At 45.1% G+C, this 12,251-nt stretch overlaps 1 protein-coding gene across 1 annotated transcript in view; it reads right to left on the bottom strand.

Moving 5' to 3' along the window:
• Positions 1-12,251, bottom strand: part of LOC115083385 (lipoxygenase homology domain-containing protein 1-like) — a 456,290-nt gene that overhangs the window by 301,341 nt on the left and 142,698 nt on the right. The gene's annotated exons all lie outside the window — the stretch shown is intronic.

Below are 12,251 nucleotides of genomic sequence, written 5' to 3'. Positions count from 1 at the left end.
CTGGCTAATTCAGAATACTGGAGTTCGCTTGATAATATAGCTGGCAAACTTGAATCCTCCCCAATCCGCCCATTCCTCGCCCCTGAGTTATCCAGCTAAAATGTCTCCTATAGGTCCCTTATCTTCCTAAATGGTACCAACTGACTGTAGCTGGCTACATGACTACTTCATGGAGCAATTGGTTCAGAAACAACTGACGCGAGAAGGAGCTATTTTAGATCCAATTCTTAGTGGAACGCAGGATTTGGTGAGATCGGTAACAGTGGTGGGACCACTTGGCAATAGTGATCATAACATTGTCAGATTTGATCTAATGACCAGGAAGGGGGACAATGTGTACATTTACAGCTCTAATACTAAATTTTCAAAAGGGAAACTGATAAAATGAGGAACATAGTTAGAAAAAAACTGAAAGCATGGGATATACTTAGTGTTTGGGTACTTGCCAGGTTCTTATGGCCTGGATTGGCCACTGTTGGAAACAGGATGCTGGGCTTGATGGACCCTTGGTCTGACCCAGTATGGCAACTTCTTATGCTCCCATGTTATTAGCTAGACACATCTACTAAACATAACAATGAACTATTTGCATGAGTTTTGCATTATCTATTGTGCCCCCCCTTCCCCATTCCCCTTGGTCCAGACAATGAATTATCCCCTAGGGATGTGAATCGTTTTAGGACGATTAAAATTATCGTCCGATAATTTTAATATCGTCTTAAACCGTTATGGAACACAATACAATACAGATTCTAACGATTTATCGTTATAAATCGTTAGAATCGTGAGCCGGCACACTAAAACCCCCTAAAACCCACCCCCGACCCTTTAAATTAAATCCCCCACCCTCCCGAACCCCCCCCCCCCAAATAACTTAAATAACCTGCGGGTCCAGCGGCGGTCCGGAACGGCAGCGGTCCGGAACGGGCTCCTGCTCTGAATCTTGTCGTCTTCAGCCGGCGCCATTTTCCAAAATGGCGCCGAAAATGGCGGCGGCCATAGATGAAAAAGATTGGACGGCAGGAGGTCCTTCCGGACCCCCGCTGGACTTTTGGCAAGTCTCGTGGGGGTCAGGAGGCCCCCCACAAGCTGGCCAAAAGTTCCTGGAGGTCCAGCGGGGGTCAGGGAGCAATTTCCCGCCGCAAATCGTTTTCGTACGGAAAATGGCGCCGGCAGGAGATCGACTGCAGGAGGTCGTTCAGCGAGGGTTCCGGCGCCTCGCTGAACGACCTCCTGCAGTCGATCTCCTGCCGGCGCCATTTTCCGTACGAAAACGATTCGCGGCGGGAAATCGCTCCCTGACCCCCGCTGGACCTCCAGGAACTTTTGGCCAGCTTGTGGGGGGCCTCCTGACCCCCACGAGACTTGCCAAAAGTCCAGCGGGGGTCCGGAAGGACCTCCTGCCGTCCAATCTTTTTCGTCTATGGCCGCCGCCATTTTCGGCGCCATTTTGGAAAATGGCGCCGGCTGAAGACGACAAGATTCAGAGCAGGAGCCCGTTCCGGACCGCTGCCGTTCCGGACCGCCGCTGGACCCGCAGGTTATTTAAGTTATTTGGTGGGGGATTTAATTTAAAGGGTCGGGGGTGGGTTTTAGGGGGTTTTAATGTGCCGGTTTTTCGATTTTTCGATTTTTCGATTTTTAACGATTTTTAACGATTTTTCACGATATTTTACCCCCCCAAACGGCAACAATACGATTCCCTCCCCCTCCCAGCCGAAATCGATCGTTAAGACGATCGAGGACACGATTCACATCCCTATTATCCCCTATGCTTGGGGTGGGGAAAACCACATGAGAAATTATATTCACTAATACGATTTATCTTCGGGTTCTTTTCCTGAGTGGGGCATGAGACAGGGTCCTGGTCACCCTGATACCAGAGTTCTGTGCCCTTCTCAAACAAACTCTCATTTGTGGTACCACAGACCAGATAAAATCATCACATCAGAATAAAACTGTAATTAACCCTTTTATTACTGATGTGCAACTAGACAGTAAATCCAACCAGAACTTTAAGGGCCAGATTTTAAAAGCTCTGCCCTGCAACGCACGTAAAGCCTCGGGACGTGTCTAAGTCCCGGGGCTTTACAAAAGGGGCGGGGCTGGGCAGGCTGCCGGTGCGTACAACTAGCGCCTGCCCACAGGCAGGCACAAAAGGTAAGATAGAGGTCGGCGGAGGGGTTAGAATAGGGCTAGTGGGGGGAAAGGCTAGGGGAAGTGAAGGTTAGAATAGGGGGAAGGGAACGGGGGAAGACCACGGGCATCAGTGCGTGCAAGATGAACTAGTTTTCATCCCCTTGTGCACGCCAACCCCTGATTTTATAACATGCGCACAATTTTTTTTTCGGTTTGCTTTAATTTTCGGGTTCGGGGTGGACAATTTCGGTCTACTCCCCGAATCTGGAAACTTTTTTCGTTTCGCTATCAGAAACGGACTGAAAAAAACCCCCGCCCCAACCCTTCAAATTTACTTAATTACAACCCCCCACCCTCCCATTCCCCCCCCCCCCCCCCAAGACTTACTAAAAGCCCTGGTGGTCTAGTGTGGTCCCAGGAGCAATCTCTCCCTCTCGGGCCATCGGCTGCCACTAATCAAAATGGCGTCGGTGGCACTTTGCCCTTACCGTGTGATAGGGGCTACCAATGCCATTGGTCAGCCTGTGTCACATGGAAGAGCAATGGATGGCCCGCGCCATTTTCTAAGATGGTGCCGGCCGTCCATTGCTCCTACCATGTGACAGGGGCTGACCAATGGCACTGATAACCCCTGTCACATGGTAAGGGCAAAGGGCCTCCGGCACAGTAGCCATTTGCCACTGTGTCAGAGGATTACTTGCCGGCAGGCTGCCAGCGCGCACAGCTAGCGCCTGCCCAGAGGCAGGCACAAAAGGTAAGATAGAGGTCGGTGGAGGGGTTAGAATAGGGCTAGTGGGGGGGAAGGCTAGGGGAATTGGTGGGAAGGTTAGAATAGGGGGAAGGGAACGAGGGAAGACTGCGGGCATTGGCATGTGCAAGATGAACTAGTTTGCATCCCCTTATGCACGCCGACCCCTGATTTTATAACATGCGCACAATTTCTTTTTTGGTTTGTTTTCATTTTCGGGTTCGGGGTGGACAATTTCGGTCTACTCCCCGAACCTGGAAACTTTTTTCGTTTTGCTTTCAGAAATGGACTGAAAAAAAACAAACCGCCCCAACCCTTCAAATTTACTTAATTACAACCCCCCACCATCCCAATCCCCCCCCCCCCCAAGACTTACTAAAAGCCCTGGTGATCCAGTGGGGTCCCAGGAGTGATCTCGCCCTCTTGGGCCGTCGGCTGCCACTAATCAGAATGGCGCCATTGGCGCTTTGCCCTTACCGTGTGTTAGGGGCTACCAATGCCATTGGTCAGCCTGTATCACATGGAAGAGCAATGGATGGCCCGTGCCATTTTCTAAGATGGTGCCGGCCGTCCATTGCTCCTACCATGTGACAGGGGCTGACCAATGGCACTGGTAGCCCCGTCACATGGTAAGGGCAAAGGGCCACCGGTGCCATTTTGATTCCTGGCAGGCCCGACGGCCTGAGAGTGGAAGATCACTCCCAGGACCCCTGCTGGACTACCAGGGCTTTCAGTAAGTCTTGGGGGGGGGGGGGGGGGAATCAGGATGGTGGGAAGGAGGGTTGTAATTAAGTAAATTTGAAGAGTTGGGTTTGGGTTTTGTTTTTTTTTTAAATAAATGTCCCCCTCCTCCCCGCGCTAACCCGAAAACGAATTTTTTCCCAAATTTCGGGAAAACTCTGTTTCGGGATTTGGGTCTCCCAAACCAGGACGAATTAGGCAATTTCGTTGAATGCACATCCCTACATGTTATAAAATCAGGCGTACATGTGTGTGCACCGGGTAGCGCGTGCACATGTACGCCCCCACGTATGTTTTAAAATTTACCCCTAAATGGGAAACATACAATAGTGAAGTATATTATAAAATTGCAGTTTCCTTATTTTATATCAAGCAATGCATAAACATCACTGGGTATGGCCTGTTAGCCAGGGCAACCAACATACTCTTATGGATATAAAAAAAAAAAAAAATAGGGAATACAAATAGAGAAAGGTGGGGGGAAAGGCTGTGAAGTTTAAAACTTTCAAAAATTGTCTTTATCCCAGAGATTAAAAAAAAAAAAAGGGGGGGGGGAGGGGAACAGATCCACCCCAGTGTCACCAAAGGGTGCACCCTGTACCAAACACAAAATTGTGTGGAAAGAAAACAATCAAGACAATGAAGAAATCCCTCTGGATGGTGGAGCTGGCTAGATAACAAACCAAATAGATGAGCACTGCAGTGTGTGAAAGGTCTCTCTCTCTCCTAGGGAGCTTCCCCAAATGGTTTACTTGGTACTAAATAGAACACTGGTTTCATTCTCTTTCAGAAAGGCCACGATCTACCAGTTTTTCTTTCCCAGCAAGATTATGATTGATTTTGGCTGAAAAGCTGAAGCAATTGAGATGAGATACTGAATTTGGGGACAAAAGGCAAGACAATAAAATCCCTCCCTCCTTTTCTAAAATACTCTCTGTGCAAAGTTTAGATTACTTAACTCAGTCTCTTAGGAGGGTGATCCATCCATGTATTCCTTGGCAAGGATACCTCTGGAAAGGAAAGCTCTCAGTCTCTCATCGCTTGGCTCCTGCATCCCTTGGGATTTTAGATGGCAGCAGACTTCTAGCTCTCCTTGATAATTAGCTATTCAGGAGAAGAACTGATTGTAGGGATTCCAAATTCACTCCTTTCTTCCAGGCTCCAACTCCTGGCCATTCCAGCGCTGCACACACAGATAGAGTCACCCAAGTTGTGCCTTTTCTTCCTTAAATGGTCTTCCAGCATTCCTTTGGCTTCCTCCTTTTCTGGCTATGTAGTGCTGTTCTCTGAGCAGGCTAAACAATACAGCCCTTTTCACAACTTGTTAACTGAGTGCTGTTTACTGGTGCTTGCAGATCATATGTCATTCACAAGGGGAGCACACAGGGGTATTTTTATATTCCTTCACCTTGGCTGCTGCAGCTTGCAGTTTCTGCAGGGTTGAAAACCTCCTTTTGACAGGCCCAAAACACATCACTCAGATCGATGCAGCTTGGTCCACAGTGTAAAGCTCCAACATATGATAAGATCATGAGAGCAGAAGGGAAAATGGCTCCTTCCTGCTCCTGAAGATTTGAGGGGCCTTTTTCAAAAACAACTGATTTCAGTTGACTGGGGAGCAGATGAGTAGGGTTAAAAGAGGGGTTTGGAGGCACAATTTCAGGTGACCCAAGGGCAGAAGAGTGGGGTTAAAAGGGGGAGCTGGAAGCATGTTTGCATTTGGCTGAAGAATTGCTGGATGCTCAAAGGCCTGTATCTGAGCTTGGGAGGTGGGGAACGAAGATTTTTCTGCACTTACCGACCCTTTCATTTAGGATACTTAGAGCTGCTAAATTCAAAAACATTAGCAAGGCTGCACTGTCTTTAATGCGGTCATTGCATCACTGCCGCATTATGCATCTCATTACTTTGGGTCATCAGGCATTATCATGCTAGTTTTAACCCTACTTAATACACAGGCCCCAAATTAACTCCAATAAAAAGGTACCCTCTACAACTCTTTGTTGACCTTTATTTCTGTGGGCACCTTAAATAGGCAGCGTTATCAGGAAAAACCAAGGAAGGCAGATGAACACATTTATTTATTTATTTCAGTTTTTGAGACACTGAACTTTAGTAGAACTCTAGGTGACTTACAAAACATTACATAAAATATACTCAAAAGACAAACATCACATACAACATAAGTGCAAAGACTCAAATGGAGGAGAAAATTGAACCCATGATAAAAAAGAAAAGATAAAGGGAGGTGATATTGCCCCTGTGTAGATCCCTGGTGAGACCTCACTTGGAATACTGTGTACAATTCTGGAGACCGCACCTTCAAAAGGACATAAACTGAATGGAATCGGTCCAGAGAGTGGCTATTAAAATGGTCAGTGGTCTTTGTTCTAAAGCATATGGGGACAGACTTAAAGATCTAAACATGTATACCTTAGAGGAAAGGTGAAATAGGGGAGATATGATAGAGACAATCAAATATCTCAAAGTTTTCCATGCACAGGAGGTGAGCCTTTTTCAATGGCAGAGCAGATCTAGAACGACTGGTCATGAGATGAGGTTGAAAGTCTCAGGAGTATTCTTAGGAAATATTTCTTTACAGAGAGGGTGGTGGATGCATGGAACAGTCTCCCAGTGAAAGTGGTGAATAAAAAAACAGTATCTGAATTCAAGAAAGCATGGGATAAATACTGGGGACCTCTAAGGAAGTGATGAGAATTATAGGGCTAAATTAATTGGACGGCTGAGCAGACTGGATGGGCCATATGGTCTTGTTCTATTGTCATGTTTCTATGTTTCTAAAACTTTAGAAATTTAAGAAAGACAAAAAATCAAAGTGTGTATAGGAAGATAAAAAGAGAAAGAGGAAATGGGAAAAGGGAAGAGCAACAGAAGGTGGAAATTTTTAAAAAGTTCTTTTGCTCAGTATTTACAAAAGAAGGAGACGATGACAGGCCTAAGTTGGGAAAAGGCATTAATAAAGTAAAATGATTACAAACATCTTTACAAAGGAGGAAGTATTTATACAAATAAGAGGCCATGGGACAAAATGGGGTATAGTTCAGACTACTAACAAGAGTGGCCAATGCAATAAAGTATGTCCAGCTTAGCACATAGGTTTGCACTTGGTTGGTCGCGTGTTTTGGACTCACTAGAATAACATCTGATGCAATAAGAGGATTAAAATGTTCAAAACACGCCTCCAAACAAACACATAGCAAATAGCGCTCATCACATGTAAATTCCATGTAGATGAGCGCTATTAGCTATTATCCTGCGATGCAGAAAATCACCAGTCACCCATCACATCCTTTTTAGCCTGGCATTAAGTTATATGGCAAGTCAAGGGCACATGAAAAAAGAAAATACTGCTCTCTTCTGTAGTTCCTCTTAATTAGTATCCTTGTGATACTAAGATCTACTGCTTGCATTGATTAAAATGTGAGAAAAATGTCAGGGCTCAATTTGAAAAAAAAATAATTTCTGGCGACACAATATATATGCATAATCTACATGCTACAGGCTGATTTCATCTCGTGTATATAGAAACATAGAAACACAGAAGTGATGGCAGAAGAAGACCAAATGGTCCATCTAGTCTGTCCAGAAAGCTTTCACACTTATTTTTTTTCATACTTTTCTTTTACTCTTGTCCCTTTTAAGTAACATTTTGGTTCTATTTCCCTTCCACCCCCGCCATCGATGTAGATAGCAGTGCTGGAGCTGCATCTAAGTGAAGTATCTAGCTAATTGGTTTGGGGTAGTAACTGCCGTAAAAGCAAGCTACTCCTATGCTTGTTTACCCAGCCTGTGCAATTCAGTCTTTGTTGGTAGTTGTCTGAATATAAATCATCTTTTCTTCATTCCCCCTGCCGTTGAAGCAGAGAGCTACGCTGGATATGCATTGAAACTGAAGTATCAGGCTTATTTGGTTTGGGGTAGTAACCATCATAACAAGCAAGCTACTCTCCAGCTTTTTTGTTGATGCAAATCCTTTTTTCCGCATTTCCTCTTGCCGCTGAAGCATAGAGCAATATTGGAGTCTCGTTAACCATGTATATGTTTATTGAAGAAGGACATTAACCATGTGTATGTTTATCTTTTCTTCATTCCTCCTGCCGTTGAAGCAGAGAGCTATGCTGGATATGCATTGAAAGTGAAGTATCTGGCTTATTTGGTTTGGGGTAGTAACCACCGTAACAAGCAAGCTACTCTCCTGCTTTTTTGTGGATGCAAATCCTTTTTTCCACATTTTCTCTTGCCGCTGAAGCATAGAGCAATATTGGAGTCTCATTAACCATGTATATGTTTATTGAAGAAGGACATTAACCGTGTGTATGTTTATCTTTTCTTCATTCCTCCTGCCGTTGAAGCAGAGAGCTATGCTGGATATGCATTGAAAGTGAAGTATCTGGCTTATTTGGTTTGGGGTAGTAACCACCGTAACAAGCAAGCTACTCCCCTGCTTTTATGTGGATGCAAATCCTTTTTTCCACATTTCCTCTAGCCATTGAAGCATAGAGCAATGTTGGAGTCGCATTAACCGTGTGTATGTTTATTGAATAAGGATATTAATCTCCAGGTAGTAGTCATCATTCCCGCAAGCCACCCCCATGCCTCTTCTCTTCATTCACATCCTCTAGAATTTATGGATCCACAGTATTTATCCCATGCCCCTTTGAAATCCTTCACAGTTTTGGTCTTCACCACTTCCTCTGGAAGGGCTTTCCAGGCATCCACCACCTTCTCCGTGAAGAAATACTTCCTGACATTGGTTCTGAGTCTTCCTCCCTGGAGTTTTAAATCATGACCCCTGGTTCTGCTGATTTTTTTGCAATGGAAAAGGTTTGTCATCTTTGGATCATTAAAACCTTTCAAATATCTGAAAGTCTGTATCATATCACCCCTGCTCCTCCTTTCCTCCAGGGTGTACATATTTAGATTCTTCAATCTCTCCTCATAAATCATTCGATGAAGACCATCCACCTTTTTGGTTGACCTTCTCTGGACCGCCTCCATCCTGTCTCTGTCCCTTCGGAGATATGGTCTCCAGAACTGAACACAGTACTCCAAGTGAGGCCTCACCAAGGACCTGTACAAGGGGATAATCCCTTTTCTTTCTCGATATTCCTCTTTCTAAGCAGCCCAGCATTCTTCTGGCTTTAGCTATCGCCTTGTCACATTGTTTCACCGACTTTAGATCATTAGACACTATCACCCCAAGGTCTCTCTCCTGCTCCGTGCACATCAGCCCTTCTCCCCCTATCGAATACAGTTCTTTCGGAATCTGCACTTCTTGGCATAGAATCTCAGCTGCCATATCTTTGACCACTCTTCCAGTTTCCTGTCTCATTTTCTCCACTCCTTCCGGCATGTCCACTCTGTTGCAGGTCTTAGTATCATCTGCAAAAAGACAAACCTTTCCTTCTATCCCATCCACAATGTCGCTCACAAAGATATTGAACAGGACCGGTCCCAACACCAATCCTTGTGGCACTCCGCTCAACACCGCTCTCTCTTCAGAGTAAGTTCCATTTACCATCACACATTGTCTTCTGTCCATCAACCAGTTTGCAATCCAGGCCACCACCTCAGCACTCACTCCTAAGCTTCTCATTTTATTCATCAGTCTCCTGTGCATGTAAATCATTTGCAACGGGATAAAACGGACACTCGTATTGAGCGGCCGTTTTCCTGGCCTGCGCACAGCCATGTCTCCAGAGTGCTTTTGAGCACTAGGGAAGTCCAATTTTAGCCGAGTGCATCCTTTTTAATGCGGCAGCTCATTAAAATATAGCATTGTGTGCCCAGGAGAGGTAGATGTGCGCACGTTGAAAAAAAGGGCACCTAGTTTGGATGCAAGTTTTTACATGTGTGATATTGCATCAGCCCCAGAGTGCAAGATTTCCCCCCCCCCCCCCCCAAGATCTGTTCAATGTATTCTTGAAGATGGGAGAGTTTCCAAAGGAGTGCAGAACAATCAAAGTGATTATGCTACACAAAAGTAGGGATGTGCATGTGGTGGGGGGATTCCATTTTTTTCAGTTTATTTAATGTTTTTATTTTTAGTTTGGTTCATTTACCAAAGCAGAAAAAATTACCCTCCACTAAAACAATAAAAGAACTAATACGGGCCTTCATAGCCCTCTCCAATTACTCTCCCTTTACTTGCAAAGGAAGGAACCCAGGCCTACCTGACTGAACTTAGCTGAGCCCAACCTGAGCCCTCTGGGTCTCTCTAATCCAACCTTCTGATCAAATGCCAGAGCCAGAGAGATCGCCGGCCAACTTATTCCATCATAGGGATCTGGGGGGTATTCTAAAGGACCGAAGAATTCCCACTTGTTCCTGTCCTGGTTGGCAGTAGCTTTAAAAATGGCACTAAGTGCATTGAGGCCTAAGCTAAAGTGACTTCACATCAGTTCCTGCCTTAGGGGCAGCTAGCACCATTATGTTGTTTTCTTTTATAAAAATTGGCCACAACAGAACTCTGCATCCCCCCAAAAAATTGTCAAGCCTCCTCAGACCTTTCTGATTCCCCTCCCACCCTCTCTCCCACTCCAGCAAAGGAAGACCAGGGGCCTGGATCTAACCAACTGGGCTAAGCCGAGCCCACATGGGGCCAACCTGGGCCCCTCTAATTCCCGCCTGCCCCTTGAATCAAATTCCAGATTCAGGGACGTCCCCAATTCTCACTTACCCCATCGTAGGGCTTCTAGTGTTCTAAAGCACAGGAGAAATCCCAACTTGCTCCTGCTTTGGATGCTGGGAGCTTTAAAAATGGTGCCAGCGGACTGAGGCCGACGATAAAGTGACCTCACTTCAGTGCCTGCTGTAGGTGCAGCCAGAGACATTATGTTGTACAGACACAGTTCCCCAGAAACCAACTGTGTTGGTGCCAGCAGGTTGATGTTGTCTAGGTATTGCCCAGTGAGGTGAAAAGGAGAAAACAAGAGGTAGCTAAATGAAGTACAACCTTGTGATACCACAGGCCATGGGATAATAAGCTTGGCACCAGCAGACTGCAGTTCCCCAGAAGCCAGCAGGGTGAGTGCTGGCAGGTTGTTAGTGGATGGGTGCTATTCAACAAACTCATAGAAACCCAGGAGGCTGGATGCTGGGGAAACAGTCTCACTAGTTTGGTAGCTGTTCAGACTATTACAGATTTTGGTGATAAGACATGGGGAGTAAAAGAATGGGTTGTAGAGATTGGGCATTGGTATAAGTAAGGGATCTTGCATGTACCTCTACCGGGATAACAGGGGATAAATGAAGGAAAAAACACTGACTTGGGTAAGGAATGTGCAAGCATGTGAAAATATGGCATTCTGCCCCTAGTGGCACGGGAAAAGGGAAACTGGGAGTTCTGGGAGATGTAGTTCTCTCGCCTTAACTTATAGTTATAGAATCCAGTTACAGTTATGTTCCTTTTATTATATTGCTCAATTTGATTGTTCATCTCTCTCTCCTCCTGCCCTATCCTTTCTTGCTGCTCTTCCCCTACCCCCCTCTCACACTTTTCTTGCCTGCTCCCCTTCTCCCCCACCCCTGTTCATTGTATTTTCCACCTGCTTCAGTTTTTTGTAAACCGGCATGATATGCCCTATGAATGTCGGTATATTAAAAGTTTCATAAATAAATAAATAAATAAATAAGACAAGACCTAAAATAGAGATGAAGTGTAGTGGTTAAAGCAAAGGGCTACAAACCAAGGAGAACAGAGTTCAAATCCCCCTATAGCTCCTTGTAACCGCTTTACCCTCTATTGTCTCAGGTACAAGTTTACAGGCCAATGCAATAAGACATGCATCCAAAACTGAAAAGGAAAGATGTGGCCAATTAAGCATCTGAGAGTAACTATAAATAGGGCTTTGTCACACAAAAACTAGCCGAGCCAATGCAACAGCCAAGAGGCTTGGACAGAAGGGTTCCACAGGAGCCATGAACGGGGCACCTCCAGAGTTTACACTGCTAGGGAGTTTCTCTGAAGGCTGGAAAAGCCAGCTGTTTAGAATTTTACCAGCTTTGCACAACAGGGTAGAAAATGCTGTTTGTGAGGTACAAGAGAAATAAACCAGCCATGGAGAAAAAGGCAATCAGCCAATAAAAAAAAGGGGGGCAAATAAACAAGGAAACAGCAAATAAGGGGATCCAGAAAAGGAGACAAAAGGTTTCAGCACAGGATTGAGCTGCATAGTAATTTGTGAAGTAACAGATGTAGAGAAAGGAACATTTTATTCTGAATCCTGAGATGTGTTCTCTGTGAAGCATTACCATATTCCTTTGTGAATCGGTGCAGTGAGAATTAAAAAAAAACATGCCAGCAGACGGGGTGCACTATCACAGAGCAATATCCAGCTCACAGCTGGGATAGATCCTTATCAGTGAAGACTACAACAAATTGCCCTTTTCTATACCATGTCAATTGCTTGATTTATTTTTGTTAATGTATTCATACTTTTATCCCGCTTTATCTCCCAATCTAGGCAGGTAACAACCAAATGGACAAATTAAAATACAATCTTTCCCCTCTCAAGCCCATATTATTGGGTCTGGCCTGTAGCAATTCAGTATAAGACTCTTAAAATTTGTGCATATCTCAGATTCAGATAACTTTATTGGC

The sequence above is a fragment of the Rhinatrema bivittatum genome, chromosome 2, assembly GCF_901001135.1.
Source record: "Rhinatrema bivittatum chromosome 2, aRhiBiv1.1, whole genome shotgun sequence".
Taxonomy (NCBI): Eukaryota; Metazoa; Chordata; class Amphibia; order Gymnophiona; family Rhinatrematidae; genus Rhinatrema; species Rhinatrema bivittatum.
The sequence above is the reverse complement of the archived record's forward strand: the minus strand, read 5'-3'. Positions and strand labels throughout refer to the sequence as shown.